Source organism: Periophthalmus magnuspinnatus, chromosome 2 (genome assembly GCF_009829125.3).
Source record: "Periophthalmus magnuspinnatus isolate fPerMag1 chromosome 2, fPerMag1.2.pri, whole genome shotgun sequence".
Taxonomy (NCBI): domain Eukaryota; kingdom Metazoa; phylum Chordata; class Actinopteri; order Gobiiformes; family Gobiidae; genus Periophthalmus; species Periophthalmus magnuspinnatus.
The window spans coordinates 15,029,437-15,048,758 of NC_047127.1; positions in this window are offsets into that span (position 1 = coordinate 15,029,437).

The following is a 19,322-nucleotide window of genomic DNA, read 5'->3' on the forward strand; positions in this document are numbered from 1 at the left end:
AAGTCTCTCCAAGGACCAGCACCAAAGAACATCTCCCACAAGTTAGAGCCACATGAACCATCTCACACTCTGAGGACTTCAGGGACCGGCCTCCTGCTGTAGTTCTGATGTTGTCCTGGTTTAGTCATTCTGAAATCCTGGTTTACTCCTGATTTAGTCCCGGCCTCCTGTTGGTGCCAGAGTCAGGACTAAACATGGAGAATCAGCGTTTCAGTTTTCTGCAGGTAAAATCTGGAACAGTCTTTATGAAGATGTGACACAGGCCTCTACTTTGACAATGTTTAAATCCAGGCTCCAGATGGTTCTGCTTAGCTGGGCATAAGACTGAAAGCTTATTTATTTTACACTTTTCTCCTTTAATGGTAATCTTAGGATGATTATTTGTGATTATGTTTTGATGTGCTGCATTGTGATTTTAACGTCCTTCTTATTCTGTAAAGCACTTCGAATTACTTTGTGTACGAATTATGATTTACAAATAAACTTGCTTTGCCACTACATTTGAGAGCACGTACTGTATTTGTACTTTCTATATTTTTGAACTGGACTGAAAACTAAAAAAGTAGTTTTCATCAGGGGTTATTTATTTATTTATGTATTTATTGGAGGAGCCAAGGAGGTGCTAACGTCTTCAGTGCGGGTACTCACTTATCAAGTAAATTTGGAGCCTTTTAACAATGGAGCGTACCCCCACACCCCGCTTACCATGTTTGCTGTTTTCAACCAGTAGTTCGCCCTTGTAGTGATTTATAAAACATGGATTTTTTTTTAATTATTATTATTGTAGTCTTGTTTTGAACACTCTGGGGTTGCCATTTGAACCTTTTTTTTGTCCAAATTGGATGTGGACCGCCTTTGCTTTTCATATGATTTGAGGGGTTATTTTTACCATGTTCGTGGAAACATCCTGACAAAAAATTTCAAGTTCAAGTTTCAACAAACAAAAATAAACACACAAAATTGATTCATGTTGCTACTGTTGACAAAAATATGTATAATTTTGAATCAATATCGCTACAGTTACACTTTAACAAATGAACAACACTTGTGTCAAATAATTTTACTTTTTACTCTTAAAATACTTCTTTAAATCGGTACTTAAACACTTTTACCTTTACTCGATTAACGTTTTACATCTGTATGTGTACTTCTACGTAACAACCTTGAGTACTTCACCCACCACTGTAAATAGAGCACAGAAAGTGAGATCAATATCACAAATTGCAGTTGCAGTAATGACCACAACCATTATCCAGCTACCATCACTATAGTACTCATACAATACACAGATTTCCCATACCTGCCGCACATATAATTATTCCCTTTGAGATAATACACCCGTGTTAGCTGTGTGAATGCTAACCCGAGCATTAAACATGTGGGAAAGGCCATTTAATACTAGCGTCTCTTAGCGCTGACATGCTACGGCTGCATGGCTCTAATTAAGTCATGGCAGATCTGCTGTAATTAGCCTGCTTTGTGTGTGAGGGCCGCTCCGCTGGATCCTGTGTGCTCTCATTTCAGCTGCTGTTAATTGCAGGTGGTTTCACACTGTAATAAATAGGCTCCATTAATCATAAGGGCACATTAAGACTCATGCATTATTAAGAGTCATGGAGCTCTGGAACTATTGCCACAGGTTTCAAAAAATGAAAAAAGTTCAAATGCTTGTTTTTTTTCCTGTTTCTGTCTCTTGTTTTGTATTTGTTTGTATTTACAGGTGTATTATGTAACTTTTCCGCATGCTTGTCTCACTGGAGATTTTTATTGTTTTGCCACAGGATGTTCCACAGTGTAGCATTATAGGAGTCATGAAGCTCTGGAACTATTGCCACAGGTTTAAAAGAACCAAAAAAATGTTAAAATGGTAGTTTTTTTTCCCATTTCTGTCTCATGTTTTGTATTTAAAGGTGTGTTATGTAACCTTTCTGCATGCTTGTCTCACTGGATGTTCCACAGTATAGTATTATAGCAGTCATGGAGCTCTGGAACTATTGCCACAGGTTTCAAAGAACAAAAAAAAAAAAAAAAAAAAAAAAAACAGTTCAAATGCTTTTTTTCCCCACTTTTATCTCCTGTTTTGTATTTTTTTTAATTTAAAGAAGACCTATTGCGCACCTTTTGCATATTTTTTTTTCTGTAATTTTGCATGCTTTTTTACTTCGGATGAACGTGCTGTGTCTCCTGTACAGTACAGAATGTGTTCAGCCAAATTTACATAAATGTTGGATCTCTGAAGTGATGTGAGACTCTGAAGTGCTGTAGGTTTGCAAGTTTTCTCCCTGATAAAACCCACAATGTCGATGAAACGTTCTGCACCGACAAAGGCGCCTACGAACGTTTGAACAAGAGAAAAATGTGAGAAAATGTTAATGCCTGTGTGAGAAAAGTGTATAAAGTGTGTGGTGAGGGGTTTTACAGCTGCAAAACATAGAGAATAATTGTAAAAAATAAAGCTGATATTCGCGGATTTCGCCTATTGCGGGTTATTTTTAGAACGTGTCCCCCGCGATAAACGAGGGACCACTGTATTCATCTAAAGTGACTTAATAAAAGAAACAAGTCCGCTCACTTCCAATTGGAGCTGGCGTCTTGAAAATAAGCGATTAAATATTGCTCAAATGTGTACGAATCGCTCCAAAAACAACATTGAGAGGGTGAACGGGGGAAACAACTTTACTGACTAAACGCTCAAAAAAGTCCATTTTGCATCCTTGTCTTCCTGGAGATATTATTGCTTTGCCACGAGATGTTCCACAGTATAGCATTAAATTGGTATTATTCATATGTAGGTTAAGCGTGCACTGTACTGAAGTAGTGATGCTAGTATTAAACAACACTGAGGCCTGTCTATTGAAGGAGATGTAAAGCGGCAGAGGTACCTTGCATCCTTGGCTCGGCTGCGCTGACGTTTCCTCATGCTTTAGCACGTTAGTTAATTCCCCTCTTGAGATTAGCCAAGTGCGTGCTCATGCAAGTGGAGAAAAAAGGAAAAAAGGAAAAAAAAATAATAAAATACAGCTCATTTCTACTGAATAAATCAAACAGGAAAGTACTTTAGCACCATTATCATCAAGATGTCTTTCGGGGCAAGTAAACTACCGCTTTTAGTCCAAATTTGCAGGGAAAAAAAATGTATTAGGTGGAACAAAAATACTTAGAGAAAGAGTAACTGTATTGCGGTTCAGTTCATTGGGTGGTATTCAGATTACCGTCCTAAACTCAAAGGAATACATGGCAGTACTTCAACATGATATTTAGGCTTCAAATGGCAGGTACCAGTATTTAAGTATTTATTTAATCCTATGTCATGTTTTACAGTACTCTGACGACCATGTTACGGAAATTTGAAAAATTACATGTTAGATAATCAATATTAATAATTTGTACTGTTCTGTTTCACTATAATTTGTACTGTTCTGTTTCACTGTAAAAAAACAGATTTTTTGAATTAGTATGGAGTATAGGAAACATACTGCATTGGACCTGGACATTTATTTTATTTTACTGTTAGTCTTATAATGTAATTGCAATAAAAATTTGTATTATTAATATATTTTCACCTGCCTGGGACTGCAGATGGAACATAACAGGAGCTAAATCTGGTACAAATAATTTTTTCTTTAGTAATATTAATGAATTTGGACATGGCCCCTGACAAATAAAGACGAAAGAAAGAAAGAATACTTTACAAAATACACTTGATGGAGAGAAAGTAATCATTACTCTGTAGCTAAATGCATTTTCCAAATATTCTTCTTGACATTGGTGAGGCTCCTGTATGACAAAAATCTTTAGTATAACCATAGACTGTATAAAGAAGTGGACTAAGTGAGTGTGACATCACCCACAGTGCTCGGCTCCAGTTAAATGAAGCTCATTGAGGCTAACAGTTATAGCGGTTCTATATTTGGAATTCCAACCGCGAGTATCATAGCAACCAAAGAGCCAATCTGGAGAGAGGCTGTTGAAGGTAATGTCCCTTACTGCACACATCACCAGTTTAGCAGGGAGGAGGCGCTTAGCAATGCTGTCAATCAAACCTGTTGCTAACACTAGTGGGAGCAACATCTGGGAAACAAGGCAACTCATTGGTCTATTTATAATGTTCATATCTTGAGTTATTGTCAAGATCCCAGTCTGTCCCTGTGTTTCTGTGCTGTTCTCCCCCCTTCCTTCTGTGTCTGTTTCTGGAGCTGCGTGGAGACTCTGACACCACCCACTACACATCTGCAGCCCATGAGCAATCAAGCCTTCAGCTATGGAGTAGTAAGGGACCGGGGACCTGACACACGTCGCCAGATCGTCAGTGTATCCTCCGTGGTACAGTTCCACTTGGTTCAGTCTAGTTTTGTGTGTATGATCATAGAACTCAGCTACCTTTTCTCGTTTTTTGCCACATCCCGCTATTTGGACCCACCCTGCACCTCCTCCGCCTCCGACCCAGCTCTCCATGACCGATACAAACACCTCAGCCTCCGACCCCACTACCTACAATCAGCTCGAAGACGTCAGCCTACGACCCCGCTTTCTACTATCTGCTGCCAGGTAAATAAACTCTGTTCAACTTTTTACCCCGAGTCTGTATCTTTGATCCCTCAGACATTACAACAGTTATGGAAACAATAACAAAATAAAAACCAGGATCATGTAGAGCAGGTTAATACAAACATTTTAAGACCAAAATGACCAGTCTGTTCAGTTCCTATTTGGAGCACGCAGCTAGCAGGTTAGTCCATTTATATATACAGTCTATGAGTATAACACAAGGGTGAAAGAGTTTTTTGTACAAATCTTGCAATTACACAGTGTTCCAAAGTGAACTTTTCATCTTCAGTCTTTTCTTTTGATAAGCCCATTACTTTTAATCAGAACACACATAGAGCTCCTTAGCTAACAAGGACAGAAAACACTAGAATGTACCAAACTCTGTGTACCTTTTGAAAAGAACTGATTCAAACTCAAAAGCCCACATGCATTGCAGCGTGTGTTGGACATCTTTTAAATGCAGCCCTTTCTTTCACCGCACTTGTTACATCAAAGAATCACATCAAATTGAATGAAAAATCTCTGGTTTGAAAATACTTTTTTGTTGGAGTTCAGGTCCAAACACTGTGAAGAGCTTGGAGGTTTATGGTCCCACTTCTAAGATGACTCACTTTTAGTGTTTCTTGCAAATAAACAGGAGACATTTGAAAGAAGCAAAACTGTGCAGAGGGTTATTAAAGAATTTATCTCGCTTGGACAGTTTTTGGACTTTTTTTATGAATGAAACTTTGAAATTGTTGAAGTTGTTCGAGTAGCAGTACAAATAGTAGGAGCCTGAGTAGTAGCAGTAGAAATGGTAATAATGTTTAAATCCAGGTTCAAAACGGTTCTGTTTAGCTGTGTATATGACTGAAACATTTTTATTCTGCACTCTTCTAGAGTTTTCTCCTCATATTGGTTGTTCTTGATTTAATTTTTAGTCTTTTCATAAACAAGAATATAACTCTATTGATTAGTATTGACTTTATGAATGTGAAAAAATACACTTCAAACTCCAAACCACATGCTTTTACCGACAGAGGATTGGCTCTAGACCTCTGCATTCAAATACTAAAATGAATACTTGACGATTCACAAATGACTCACGAGTTCTCAATCTTTTGATTATTTGCCTCATTGAGTCATATGAAGTCGTCTGAGAGTAGTAATTGTCATACAAAATTTAAATTGGTAAACGGTCACATTTTTATATAGCGCTTTTCCACCTTCAAGACTCTCAAAGCACTTCACATCAAGTAACCACTCACACATTCATACACCACTGTACACAGACAATGGGAGCAAGGAGGGTTAAGTGCCTTGCCCGAGGACACAACAACAGCAATCATCTATGGGAGCTGGAGGGGATCAGTGGATCTGACCGCTCAACCAATGGTGCTTATGTAACCCACGTGACCTAGATTGCCCCCACCCATTAACGCACCGGTGAGCGTTTAAGTACCTGGCGCGCCCCTGTCACTTCCTGCTCTGGTGCTCTTGCTGTGTGCTCACTGTGGCTCGTGCTGGTCGTGCTCATCTGTCGTTCAAAATCCGAATCAACTGCTTGCATTCTATGCATTCAACCATCCGCTCAGCGGTGAGTCTTGCTCTGGTTTTAACCGCTGTTCAATTGAGAAAAAAACGCGCTCTAGTACTACGCAAAGCTATGACGAACCCCCATAGAGGTACGGCTAAACACGCAAATGCTAGCGCGTATGACGAGTGCAACCTGATTTACGTCAGTATTGATTTAAATACAAACTATATCAAGTTTTTACTTATGCCGAATTAAAGGCCTAACCTTTAACGTCAAAGGACACTTTTAGTTTTCTGAGTCACCCTCGTTTTGATGTTTATTTGTTATTTTGATATGGGTGATTTGTTGACCAATGTAGCTACGTTTTGTTTGTTTGTTGCGCAACTTTATAGAACTTTGACACATTTCATTTCAGTTAATAGCCTAAAACAGAGGAAGTTAACTTAAAGGTGCACTATGTTTTTGGAAATGTGAAATATTATCTAATGAATAATTTATAATATTTTGATATGAATAATGTTGCAATTTATATTAATTGTAACTATGTATTAGTGTTTAGCTTATAGCCTGTAAGCTTCATAATGTGAGTTTAATTTGGGTTTTTCCTTTTTGACCATGTACAGGTCAGGTTTTTTTTTCCCCCTTCAGTCTGATGATTCTAACTTCACCTGTGATGGCGAGCTACCCATACACCACTCTGTGGGAGGAAATTGAACTCTTCTTCTCTATCGCTGGATTTTATACAAACTTTGAAACTTGGTCTGAAAGACTTTGCTCACCCACACACACAAACTCATGGACTAAATATTCACATGAACAATCGGATTTCACGGGTCTGAAGTTGTTATTCATTTATTTTCTTTGTTTTGATTGATCAGATTGATCACATCTTTATTATTGTATACCTGTTTAATATAAATGTTGATTATTATAAGTATTATTGAATTTCTGACTATATATAGAAAAAATATTAATACAATCATTCATATAATCAACTTTATTTTTGTCTGTGTTCTTTCACTTACTTACTGGCTCCCTACCGAATCTAGTCTGAGACGTCTCTTGCAGTCAGTCCGCCTAGCCTACAACGCGTTACACTTACATGGAGAGCCAACTTTCGGACTTTCATTGGACAAACGCTCTACCAACTGAGCCACTGTCACCCCCTACAACATGGGTTTTATGATTAAGACAACGTCATTCTAGTCATTGGGCAAGACACTTTCATAAATTCCCCACTCCAGTTTGGTATAATATTGTTGGATTCAGTTCATCTTTATTCCAGACTCGTGGTTCATTTTTAAAAACAGACAAGGACAGTGACAATAGAAACAGTGACATTTACGTTTTAAAAAGAACCACACCAATGTCTCACATCTTGGACTGAAGTGGATTACATTGAATCTTACATTTTTGAATGACATTATTATTTCATTTTTTTTGACTTATTCAGCTGCAAATGAAACTGTACATCAGGGGTCTCAATCTCGCGGCCCAGGGGCCAATTGCAGCCCACGAGATGATATTTTGTGGCCCGTAGGACAACATGAAAGTTTAATGTTAGCATGGCATTACCATGTTTCAATAAAGATTCAACAAATAATGATGTGTATCCATAAAATCCACAAGAATTGGCAAAGAATTGGCATGTTTCCTCATGTATATTGAAAACAGAAAATGACGTTTGAGAAGATTTTAACAAAGCTTTTTTTGTGGGATACCTGATAAGCCCAGCCTCACCCAGACTCTGCCTCCTGTGGCCCCCAGATAATTTGAGTTTGAGACCCCTGCTGTACATTCAAGTTCTTAGTGCAGCAACCTGTTCAGTCGTGCAGTGACAAACATCTCGGTGGCACTAGTCCATCGCAGTCTCCTCAAGATCACCCATAAAGTGTCATTATAATCCATCTGCAGCCTTTGGAGATGGGTTTTTTTGTAATGAGTCCAGAGGTGGACAGTGTATGGACAGTGTGCACAATATGATTTAAACAACATCAACTTTACATCATCAGAACATGAACCAAACTTGAACATAAGAGTATTAGCCTGAGCAATAACATCCTGCATTGTCTATAACTATCCTCATCATCAGCCATGTCCGCAGTGATGATACGCCCAAGATATTTAATTATAGTTGTAACCTTCAACACAAAATTAGACGGACAAAAATCAGTATATCTCATGTGCTTGAATTGCTCTACCGATGATGTTTATGTTGAGAGAAATTAGCCTTTTTAATTCAATCAAAAAAGTGAACGTAAATATAACACTCACTGTTTTATTTGCTGGTCACATACTCGAAATTGTGCTCTATCTGACGGCGTGAATGAAAGCAAATTATGGACCCCTGTTTGTTTGGCCTCTGTGTCAATAATTCAGAGAACATCGTAATCGTGCCACTAAAATGCCATATTTGCCCTTTGACCTACGCTGATCAAATACTTCAACAAACTTTACTTTTTGTATTTGCATCGCTGAAGGTTAAAGTACAGCCATATACAGACTCTAAATACCTGACATTTTTAGTATTTTCGCCATTAGCTGAACTCTTAGCTCGTTGAAGTGCTGTGCTAATGCCCCTCTCAGACAGCCATGATTCGCTCGCGTTTAGCTTAAATCTGCCATACTGTTAAAAGCGCATTCAGAAGCTTTCTATGGATCTTACCTGAGTAATAGATGTAATTTGGAGTAAAATGTGTGTGTAATATGCAGGTCTCATCTCTGAGTCTGGAGCTGAATACAAGCAGTAAAGCCCCGTCCCTCGCGGTCATACGATTACGACCTCCACTATGAATCAATAGCAGTGTCCCCCCGGAGGCTATTTGACATGTGGACCTGTGTCTGAATACGCTCCGCAGTCACTTTTTATGTGGCCTCTGGAGGGTAATGTATGAGAGCGCAGAGGTTTTTAAATGATTTTTACCAAGTCCGGTCTGCGGGCTACAGTGTGTTAGCCATCAGGAAGTCCAGTCAACTGCTACTCGCTTCGATTTTGCTATTGGAAAAGAGAGTCTACTGCTTCACCCTATGGCCACAACCACACGACGTATAAAAATGGACGTAGCTAACCCGTTAGCCGCCGCATTACAAATAGGAAGTGATCATGGGCGTGCTTCTGGCTACATCGACTGCAAGTCACTTTAGGTTGAAAAAGTGCATCCCGTCTCTCTGAAAGTGCTGCCTCATCGTTTTAAAATGTTCGTATTAACCCGCTTTACATGATCCTGCTGTTTTTATTTTGCCATTGTGTCCATAAATCAAGATATGAGCATTAATAAAAACAGATCACGCATTTTCTTTCCCTGAAGTCACTCCCGCTCACGTTAGCAACAGGTTTGATTGAAAGTGTTGCTAAGTGCCCACTCCCTGCTAAACCAGCGGTGCAGGCAGGAAGGGGCATTACCTTCAACAGCCTCGCTCCTGATTGGTTCTTTAGTTGCTATAATACTCGGAATTCCAAACATGGAACTCCAAGTTCACCGCTATATATATATATATATATATATATATATATAACCTCGATGAGCTTCATTTGACTGGAGCCGAACACTATGGGTGACATCACACTCACTTTGTCCACTTCTTTATACAGTCTATAGCCACAACATATGAGATGTGAGGATATGTTAGAGACGTATATGACTTTTAAAAATGTAGCATATTTCTGGACTATAAATCGCACTTTTTTTCATAGTTTGACCATGGGTGCGACTTATACAATGCAATCTATGTGAAATATCTTTTTTTCTTCATTATTATGCATTTTTTGGCTGGTGCAACTTATACTCCAGTGCAACTTATACTTTGGAAAATACGGTAATATGTAAATTTGACAGTATTTCATAAACAAGATGTGTATGTCTCTCATTATTACATTGCTTCTCCGTGATGTCTGTAAAGAGTTGCGTATGTAGCCTAGGGAACAAGCAACAATACAAAAATATTACATTCTGATTCTTTTTTTTTTTTTTTTTTTTTGGCATACATTTCACTTGTATTTCTTTTGTAAAAATGTCGATACACATAGATTTTAGTATCATTTTTTGATAGCTACGTGTATTATTTGTTACTCCTTTTCATATAGCTCTAGTGCTTTTAATATGATTTTGTATATGTTTGAGGAAATATTTCGGTGAGAACGAAATACGGCCTTGAGTCAAACAATGTTCTAACTTTTCTTATTGTTTTGCAAGAAAAGGGGCAAAGTAGATAAAAGAGTATTTCAGGTAGAAGAGAGACACTGGGTTTACTTCAGGCTGGGGTTTGGGGTTCGGACTGGACAGTGAGGGGATGTACAGAGGAATCGCTAGTTTCGATGGAAAAGTGCTGACTGAAACTGAGGTATATTTTTAAGAACATGTTCAGATGTATTTTGCTATTACATCAGTGAGCGAGGAATCACTTGAGTTTGAGTTCTGTTCATTTTTTATTCCATGCTTTCATTACAAAAATCGACAAAAGATTAAAAGTTTAGATGAATATATATGAAAAGTGAATATTTGGAATAGTGCAGCAGTTTTAGCTCTTTCTTCATAGACATTTCATAAATATAGATATCTTTTTATTTTTTTATTTTTTTTTTTGCAGCCTGGCATTGGTGAATGACATGAACTTCCATTTACCCGTAGCTTAACGTTGATGTAACAGACGTTCTCCACAAACTGAACCATAAATAAAAAGTGAGTATGCTCCACAAATGGCAAAACTAATGAGGAAACAGGTGCAGCTCAGATAAAGACATTTTAGTTTTGACTTGACTTGGTACAAATGTTGACAAAACGGCTTCACTTCACCGGAGCCGGGATCAAAAGTCTCACAAAAACATATGCTAGTTTTGTGTCTGATATTTACTAAATAAGAAGTCAAATGTTATTAGACTTGACAGATTAACAGTTTGAAGTGTGATATATTGCTGTAGAACATATGGCACTGTACATAACTAACAATACTGATACTGTTAAAGCCATGACATTACAGCTGAAATATTACACAGTTTGGCATAAACCTACATATAAATATATCTTGTATTTTTTCATTTACAGGTGTCATCCATCATGTATTCTTAAGACAGGGGCACACTTCACCATATTTAGCCTCATTTTGCTCTCTTTTTCAGTTGCGATTGTCACTTCCAGTCATCACTAGGTAAAGACGGTTTTGATTACACTGTACTTTGCCATGAAATATCCAAAAAGTTCCAAATACTGAACCTGATAATTTCTATTAGTATCTAGACCCAAGAACTCACTGTTACATCTGCTATATGCACCGTATTCATTTTATCTGCCTCCATCTGTATTAAATATTACTGGCTCATAGAAAGCTTTGATGTCGTTTTACATCTGACCCAGCAATACACGCCTAGACTCCAGTCATGGTTATTCAGGATTTTTCAGGTTGACTTTGTCCAGTCTCAGGTGGAGTGCACATGGAGTCCAGCGCCCAACGAAAAGGGGTGGAGGAGATGCTTGTTGAGGCTAAAACTTTACAGTTTTTTCTCTTTTCAGGCAAAAAACAATGCACAAACAATAGCAACAGTGATGCATCTGCTTATTACCCCTGCCTTAATAGCAGATTAATAACACAGAAAGTGAACAAGCACTACTTTCATTATACCAGCTCAAGTGATATCAAATATAAACCATTGTAATCACTGTGATAATGACCCCTCCTCCTCTTCCTCTTCTCGTGCGGGTGATGCCTCATCTGTTTGAGTGCTCCAAAGAACAAAAGGATTGTTCTGATATCATCCACACAGAAACATGCCCAACTTCTTCACCTGTCGCCACTTTTAATGTCCACGTGAGAGAATCTCGAGTGAGTTAGCATCACTGCTAGCGCCACAACTTTGACACGTTTTGGTTGACGAGTGGTCACATGACACTATTTAGCCAATGAAAAGTCAGAAAAATCCTACAAGTGTTTGCTCATAACAGCCCAGCTTTACTGTGACCTGACTTGTAACTTAGTCTGGTGATATCATCTGCCTGTGCTCCTAGAGAAAGATAAGATTAATGCTTCACTGTGGAACAATTAACTTCTCCACCCAAACGTTGCACATGACGCCTCTTTGACATGTATTTTGACATCATGTCAAAATACATGTAGTTCAACCATAGACTGTTTAAAGAAGTGGACAAAGTGAGTGTGATGTCACCCACAGTGTTCAGCTCCAGTCAAATGAAGCTCATCGAGGCTAGAGCAGTTACAGAGAAACCTTAGAGAAAGTTCATATCTTGAGCCATGGACACGATAGCAAATAAAAACACGAGGATCATGTAGAGGTCTAGGTCTATATGAACATTTTAAGACCAAAATGATGATCTGGACAGCAGCAGTTACAGTGAGAGGGAACACAGTTTTTCAATAGAAAGTGAATTGGAGTCGATGGAGCCAGAAGTGCACCCATGATCACTTCCTATTTGGGTACGCAGCAGCTAGCAGGTTAGCTATGTCCATTTATACATAGAGTCTATACGTTCTCCCCTTCTATCGGTCATTAGTAGCTTAATAATATACTGGTAATCCTAATGATTGTGGCAGTCGTGTTATGTTTTCCAGTGACAGCAGTGAAGCCCTCATTAATTTGCAGCAGTTGTATAAAAGCAGGTGGAAATAAAATTGGCCTCCCGCAGTTTTTGTCAGTAACACCTGGTGGAAACAGGTGCGGGGAGCCGGCAGCTGGGCCACGGAATGAGTGAATGACTGCAGGAAAGAGTTTAAATACTGACAAAGCATATGACACTGCACCATTGGGGATTAGACAGAGCCACCCCGTACGCTGAACTGCACACACACACACACACACACACACACACACACAGCCCCATTGTCAACAGTGGCGTTGGATTTACTGTACAGCCAGATCCTGTGGGAGAAGAGGGACTATTGGAGAAAGTTGGACAAACCTTAAATCCGTGTATAATCCGTAAATCCAGTCCCGTTGGTGCCATTTAAAGAAAGAGATTGTAGCTTTAATCCCTCAAGCCCGACCAATTAACTTGTTTTGAAGCATATGTGGAAAAATAGATACTTTAAAGACTAGATGCAATTATGCAAGTTGTTCAGTCGTAATTATACATTTCAAAAGACTGCTTGCAGTTCCTGAATGTTTTTATTCTACTTAGATGTAACCTACTTGAATAAGTGACAATGTGCTGCTCAGTGTTTCCATTTTCCACCTAGTAGTACTAGTAGTAGGAGTTGTTGTAGTAGCAGTAGCGATAGTAAGTAAAAATGATAGTAATATTGGCAACTGAATTATGTAGGATAAGAGTACTTTTTTATGTAATTGCAGGGTGTTTTTTTTTTTTTGTAATTTCCTTTTTTAATTATTTGTATGATAACAAAATCAAAACAACAAAAACAAGATTCCCCCCTCCCACCAAAAAAAAGACATCCTAACAACAAAATCAAGACATACATGTTTGTTAGTATGTGTACATGCACACACAGTCACTTCCAAAAACACAACACATAATACATTGATACAAACTCATTATACATATATGCATACATACACACACACACACACACACACCTATACCATGAAACATACACTATATATATTTATATACACACATATATATATATATATATATATATATATATATATATATATATATATATAATTTTTTTTTTACTTTTTAGTTCATAGTAGTATTAAAAAAAAAAAACTTAAAAAAAACAAAACTTTGCTTATTTGAGATGATCCAGTTCTAATAAGGTTTTACTCCATAATGAGATAGTCTTTCTTTTGGCTCCATGCAAGTAACTGCAGTCTAAAAATAAATACAAAGCAGTAGTAGTAGTAAATGGTAAATAGTCATAGAGCACTTTTCCACCTTCAAGGCTCAAAGCTCTTTGCATCAAGGAACCACTCAACCATTCACACACACATTCATACACCAGTGTACACAAACACTGGGGGTGAGGTGGGTTAAGTGTCTTGCCCAAGGACACAACAGCAACATTCATTTATGAGAGCTGGAATCGCACCGCCAACCTGTGGGTCAGCAGATCTCTACCAATAGTAGTAGTAAAATTACAGTATCAGGCGCCTTCTTCGGGGAAAGAAGGTGCCTGATTTGTAGGTTATTAATGTTCATATCTTGATTTACAGACACAAAAGTGAAACAAAAGCACCAGGATCATGTAGAGCGGGTTAATATGAACATTTAGGAGTTGAGCCAGAAGCGCACCCATGATCACTTCCTATTTGAAACGTAGCGGCAAGCAGGTTAGCTATGTCCATTTATATATACAGTCTATGTTCACAAAAGTGTAACAGAAAACGAGTACAATACAGCAGACAGTCAGGACGAGTTTTATCTAGTTTTTGTGCATCTAAATGATCCTTCATGTTCAATATTCCAAAGGCTGGCCCCTGCAATCGCCAACAGTCACACAGATTAAATTAAACTCTTAACGATGCCTGCTACGTGAATTAATTATGTTAGAACAAGGCTCCGCGATGCCTTCAAGTGCTGTGAAATGATGGGGAACAGTCTCAGGCTTTCAATTATCAGCAAACTGAAAACGCCCGCTCCATTCACAGCCTTTGTACATATTGTGAAATCCAGCCTAGCGTGATTTTTTTATTTTTTTTTCCATGTTTATTTATTTTATTTATTTATTTAATCATCTTCTCAAAAACTTGTATACCCCAAGGAGAGCTGCATTGGAGCTTCACTAATCCCAAGTCCAGCCTCCGCAGTATTGATTTTTTCCAGTGTTAGAGCTTCAAGTAGGAGTCAACTTAAAATGTTTCTTCCTAATCTGTTTTGAGCACTGAATACAAATCTTTATTCTAAATGAGTCCAGATTTCCTTGAATGTAACTATGTAGAAAATGTTCACGGTGAAGTCAAAGCATCATTTCGTGGCTCGTTATTTGTAAAAGTTTTTAATAAATAATGAAGGTGAAGTCAATGTGGGCCGTCGAGAGAAGTTAAAGTACACTGGGCTTATACTGAGCGCTGTGGCTGGAGTAAAGTGTTAGAATTAATCAAAAACAAAGCTGCTCCATCAAAACCTTAATAGTTCTTTAAACGTAGTCATCTATAGTGCCTTTAAAGTGCATGTATGTAACTTTTCTGATGGAGGAGGCTTCTTGCTTGTCTCCATGGAGATGTCAATTACATCTATGGCTTTTTACCATCCGAAAAACATGGCAAAAATCAAAAGTATTCTGTGAAAACCAGACTTGGAGAGACTTATCCACTTACCTACTTACTTTTATGATGATTATTTATGGTTTGATTTGTAGTATTGGGACTTTATTGTCTTTCTTATTCTGTAAAACACTTTGAATTACTTTGTGGACCAATTGTGTTGTACAAATAAACTTGCCTTGTTTTGTGTAGAATGTTCCAGTGTGGAGTTAAACATATCTGTCGTGCATGTGTTCAGTAACATGTACACATATCTTGAATAAACATGACAGTTTTATTTTTTGTGGGGGAAAGGGGGGGCTCTCCACTCCGCAGACCTGACTTATAACTTGGCCTGGTGACGTCACTCGCATGTGTCCATGAATATATAGGTGTGAAATGAAACAGTACGGCACATTAGGCAAAGCAATAGCATGGCTCATTTTGAATTTGGAGGTACGTCACATGGTCAACCGTAAGATTTCTAAGCAGTGAGGAAAAGGATCTTGAGCTGTAATAAAACTTTCACTGCCTTACAAACTTTTCTGCAGAGACCGCCGTGTTCGGAAACCTTCGGGGAAAAGCGCACTGGATTGTGGGATGCCTCATAGCTCCGCTGATTAGAAAGCTCCTGAGGTTCCTGTGCTGAAGGAGCGATGAAAGGATGAAACATACGGCCTTCTTTTGCTAACTACTTCCTAACTCTCACTTTTCGGACAGTCCTTATCATGACAGACAGCGACGCACATCGAGTTTTGGGGTCAATTTGACGGATTTGGAACGAGCTCATGTGTTGGACCCACTACCTGAAAAGTTCCACAGTGAACCTTTAATGTGTGAGTGAATGGTTAGTGTTTTATTGTATTAACCCTATATCTGACCTACTGCTTTTATTTACATTAACACCCTGTAATTACTGTAAACGTCTCCATTTTACTGTATTCTTTTCCTGACTATAAGTTGCACTTTTTTTCATAGTTTGTCCGGGGGTGTGACTTATACTCAGATGCGACTTATATGTGAAATTATTAAGAAAATATATAATTTCACATCTTCGTTATTGTCACACTGACAACTGCGTGAGGATAATCTAGACTTGTGTACCAGTATGACAGCCATCTACTTCCAGAGTGGTGCTTCATCTACTTAAAGAGTTGGTGGAATTGTTCAGAAGCGACTCAGTGGATTTAGTGATTTGAAGTGAGATCCAGAGTAAAATTGTTGCTTATTTTTTCTGCTTTATTTATCTGATTAACTGTTAATATCTTACGTTAACAAACCAGACATGTGTTCAGTTCTGTCTATGCTTCATGTAGCTGAATAAATATAAATGTGTTATGTTAGCGTGATGTACTGATATTCAGCCTGTTGTTCTCTATTTTATTGTTATTTTATTGTTATTATTATATTATTATTTTTATATTATATTTATTTACTAACTTTAACCTAACTAACTATTATATTATAACTCCTGGGACCTGGTGTCCTCATATGTGGACAACACATTTTGCATTGTCTAGGCCACAATGCAAATTTTTAGAAGAAAAAGAACAGCAACAATGTAAAATGTTCAGTTTTGAAGATTTTCAAGAGTTTAGAATGGGATGTTTTTTGTTTGTTGTTGTTGTTGTTGTTTTTTTATTTAATTTTTTTGCAAAGGCATTGTCTTCCTGCTCCTGTCAGCAGCTCTTCACATGAAACACATTGTTCCAAGAGGCACATTTGTTTTTACTCTCAGGACAAATGTTGTTGTGTTCAGGCACTTAAATAGTTTTTGCAAATCATTATTCAAAAGTTCTATCAAAATGATTAAACTGTACAACAAATATCCTCTGTGGACATATATATGTGGATATCACTTTTCTCAGAAACTACATAATGTAAAAAGATCTTTGTTTTTACACTCATAAGGTCCCAATCAGCCTAAATAATAAAGAGAAATTAATAAAGCCATGCAAGAGCTCGAGTGTCAGGAGGATAAAGGTAAAACGTCTGTTCTTGGTCTCGGATTTTGTAATATAAATTTCCCCAAAAATGCGACTTATATGTTTTTTTCTTCATTATTATGTATTTTCTCACTGTTGCGACTTATACTCCAGAGCGACGTTTAGTCCAGAAAATACATCCATCCATCCATCCATCCATCTTCTTCCGCTTATCCGGGGCCGGGTCGCGGGGGCAGCAGTCTAAGCAGGGACTCCCAGACTTCCCTCACCCCGGACACGTCCTCCAGCTCCTCCGGTGGGACCCCAAGGCGTTCCCAGGCCAGCCGAGAGACATAGTACCCCCAGCGTGTCCTGGGTCTTCCCCGGGGCCTCCTCCCGGTGGGACATGCCCAGAACACCTCCCTAGGGAGGCGTCCAGGAGGCATCCTGAGCAGATGCCCGAGCCACCTCAGCTGATTCCTCTCAACGTGTAGGAGCAGCGGCTCTACTCCGAGCTCCTCCCGTGTGACCGAGCTCCTCACCCTATCCCTAAGGGTGCGCCCGGCCACTCTGCGGAGGAAGCCCATTTCAGCCGCTTGTGTCCGCGATCTTGTCCTTTCGGTCATTACCCAGAGCTCATGACCATAGGTGAGGGTAGGAACGTAGATTGACCGGTAAATCGAGAGCTTCGCCTTCCGGCTCAGCTCCTTCTTTACCACAACGGACCGATACAGCGACCGCATCACTGCAGACGCTGCACCGATCCGCCTGTCAATCTCCCGCTCCATCCTTCCCTCACTCGTGAACAAGACCACGAGATACTTGAACTCCTCCACTTGGGGCAGAGACTCACCACCCACCCGGAGAGAGCAAACCACCTTTTTCCGGTCGAGAACCATGGCCTCGGATTTGGAGGAGCTGATTCTCATCCCAGCCGCTTCACACTCGGCTGCAAACCGCCCCAGTGCCTGCTGCAGGTCCTGGCTCGAAGAAGCCATCAGGGCAACATCATCTGCAAACGGCAGAGATGAAATCCTGTGGTTCCCAAACCAGGCCCCCTCCGGCCCCTGGCTGCGCCTAGAAATTCTGTCCATAAATATAATGAACAGAACCGGTGACAAAGGGCAGCCCTGGCGGAGTCCAACATGCACTGGGAACAGGTCTGACTTACTGCCGGCAATGCGAACACAGCTCCTGCTCCGGTCATACAGGGACCGGACAGCCCTTAGCAAAGAGCCCCGGACCCCATACTCCCAGAGCACCCCCCAAAGGACACCACGAGGGACACGGTCGAATGCCTTCTCCAGATCCACAAAACACATGTGGACTGGTTGGGCATACTCCCATGAGCCCTCGAGGACCCGATGGAGAGTATAGAGCTGGTCCAGTGTTCCACGACCAGGACGAAAACCACACTGCTCCTCCTGAATCCGAGGTTAGACTATCGGTCGGATTCTCCTCTCCAGTACCCTGGAATAGACCTTACCGGGAAGGCTGAGGAGTGTGATTCCCCTGTAATTGGAACACACCCTCCGGTCCCCCTTCTTATACAGAGGGACCACCACCCCGGTCTGCCATTCCACAGGTACTGTCCCCGACCGCCACGCGATGTTGCAGAGAGGTGTCAGCCAAGACAGCCCCACAACATCCAGAGACTTGAGGTACTCAGGACGGATCTCGTCCACCCCCGGAGCCTTGCCACCGAGGAGCTTGTCAACCACCTCAGTGACTTCAGCCAGGGTGATGGACGAGTCCGCCTCTGGGTCCCCAGTTTCTGCTTCCTCCTCGGAAGACGTGACAGTGGGATTGAGGAGATCCTCAAAGTATTCCTTCCACCGCCCGACAACATCCCCAGTCGAAGTCAGCAGCTCTCCACCCGCACTGTAAACAGTGTTGGTGAAGCACTGCTTCCCCCTCCTGAGGCGTCGGACGGTTTGCCAGAATCTCTTTGAGGCCGTCCGATATTCCACGTCCCCAGAGCTAGTCTCCATGTCCGGAGATCCGGTCGTCGAGGTACCCGCCTTCGACTGCCGCCCAGATCTCTCCGCACCCGCCCCTCATGGCTCCTCCCGCAGGTGGTGGGTCCACGGGAGGATGGCCCCACGTCGTTCCTTCGGGCTGGACCCGACCGGGCCCCGTGGGGAAAGGCCCGGCCACCAGGCGCTCGCTGCCGAGCACCCAC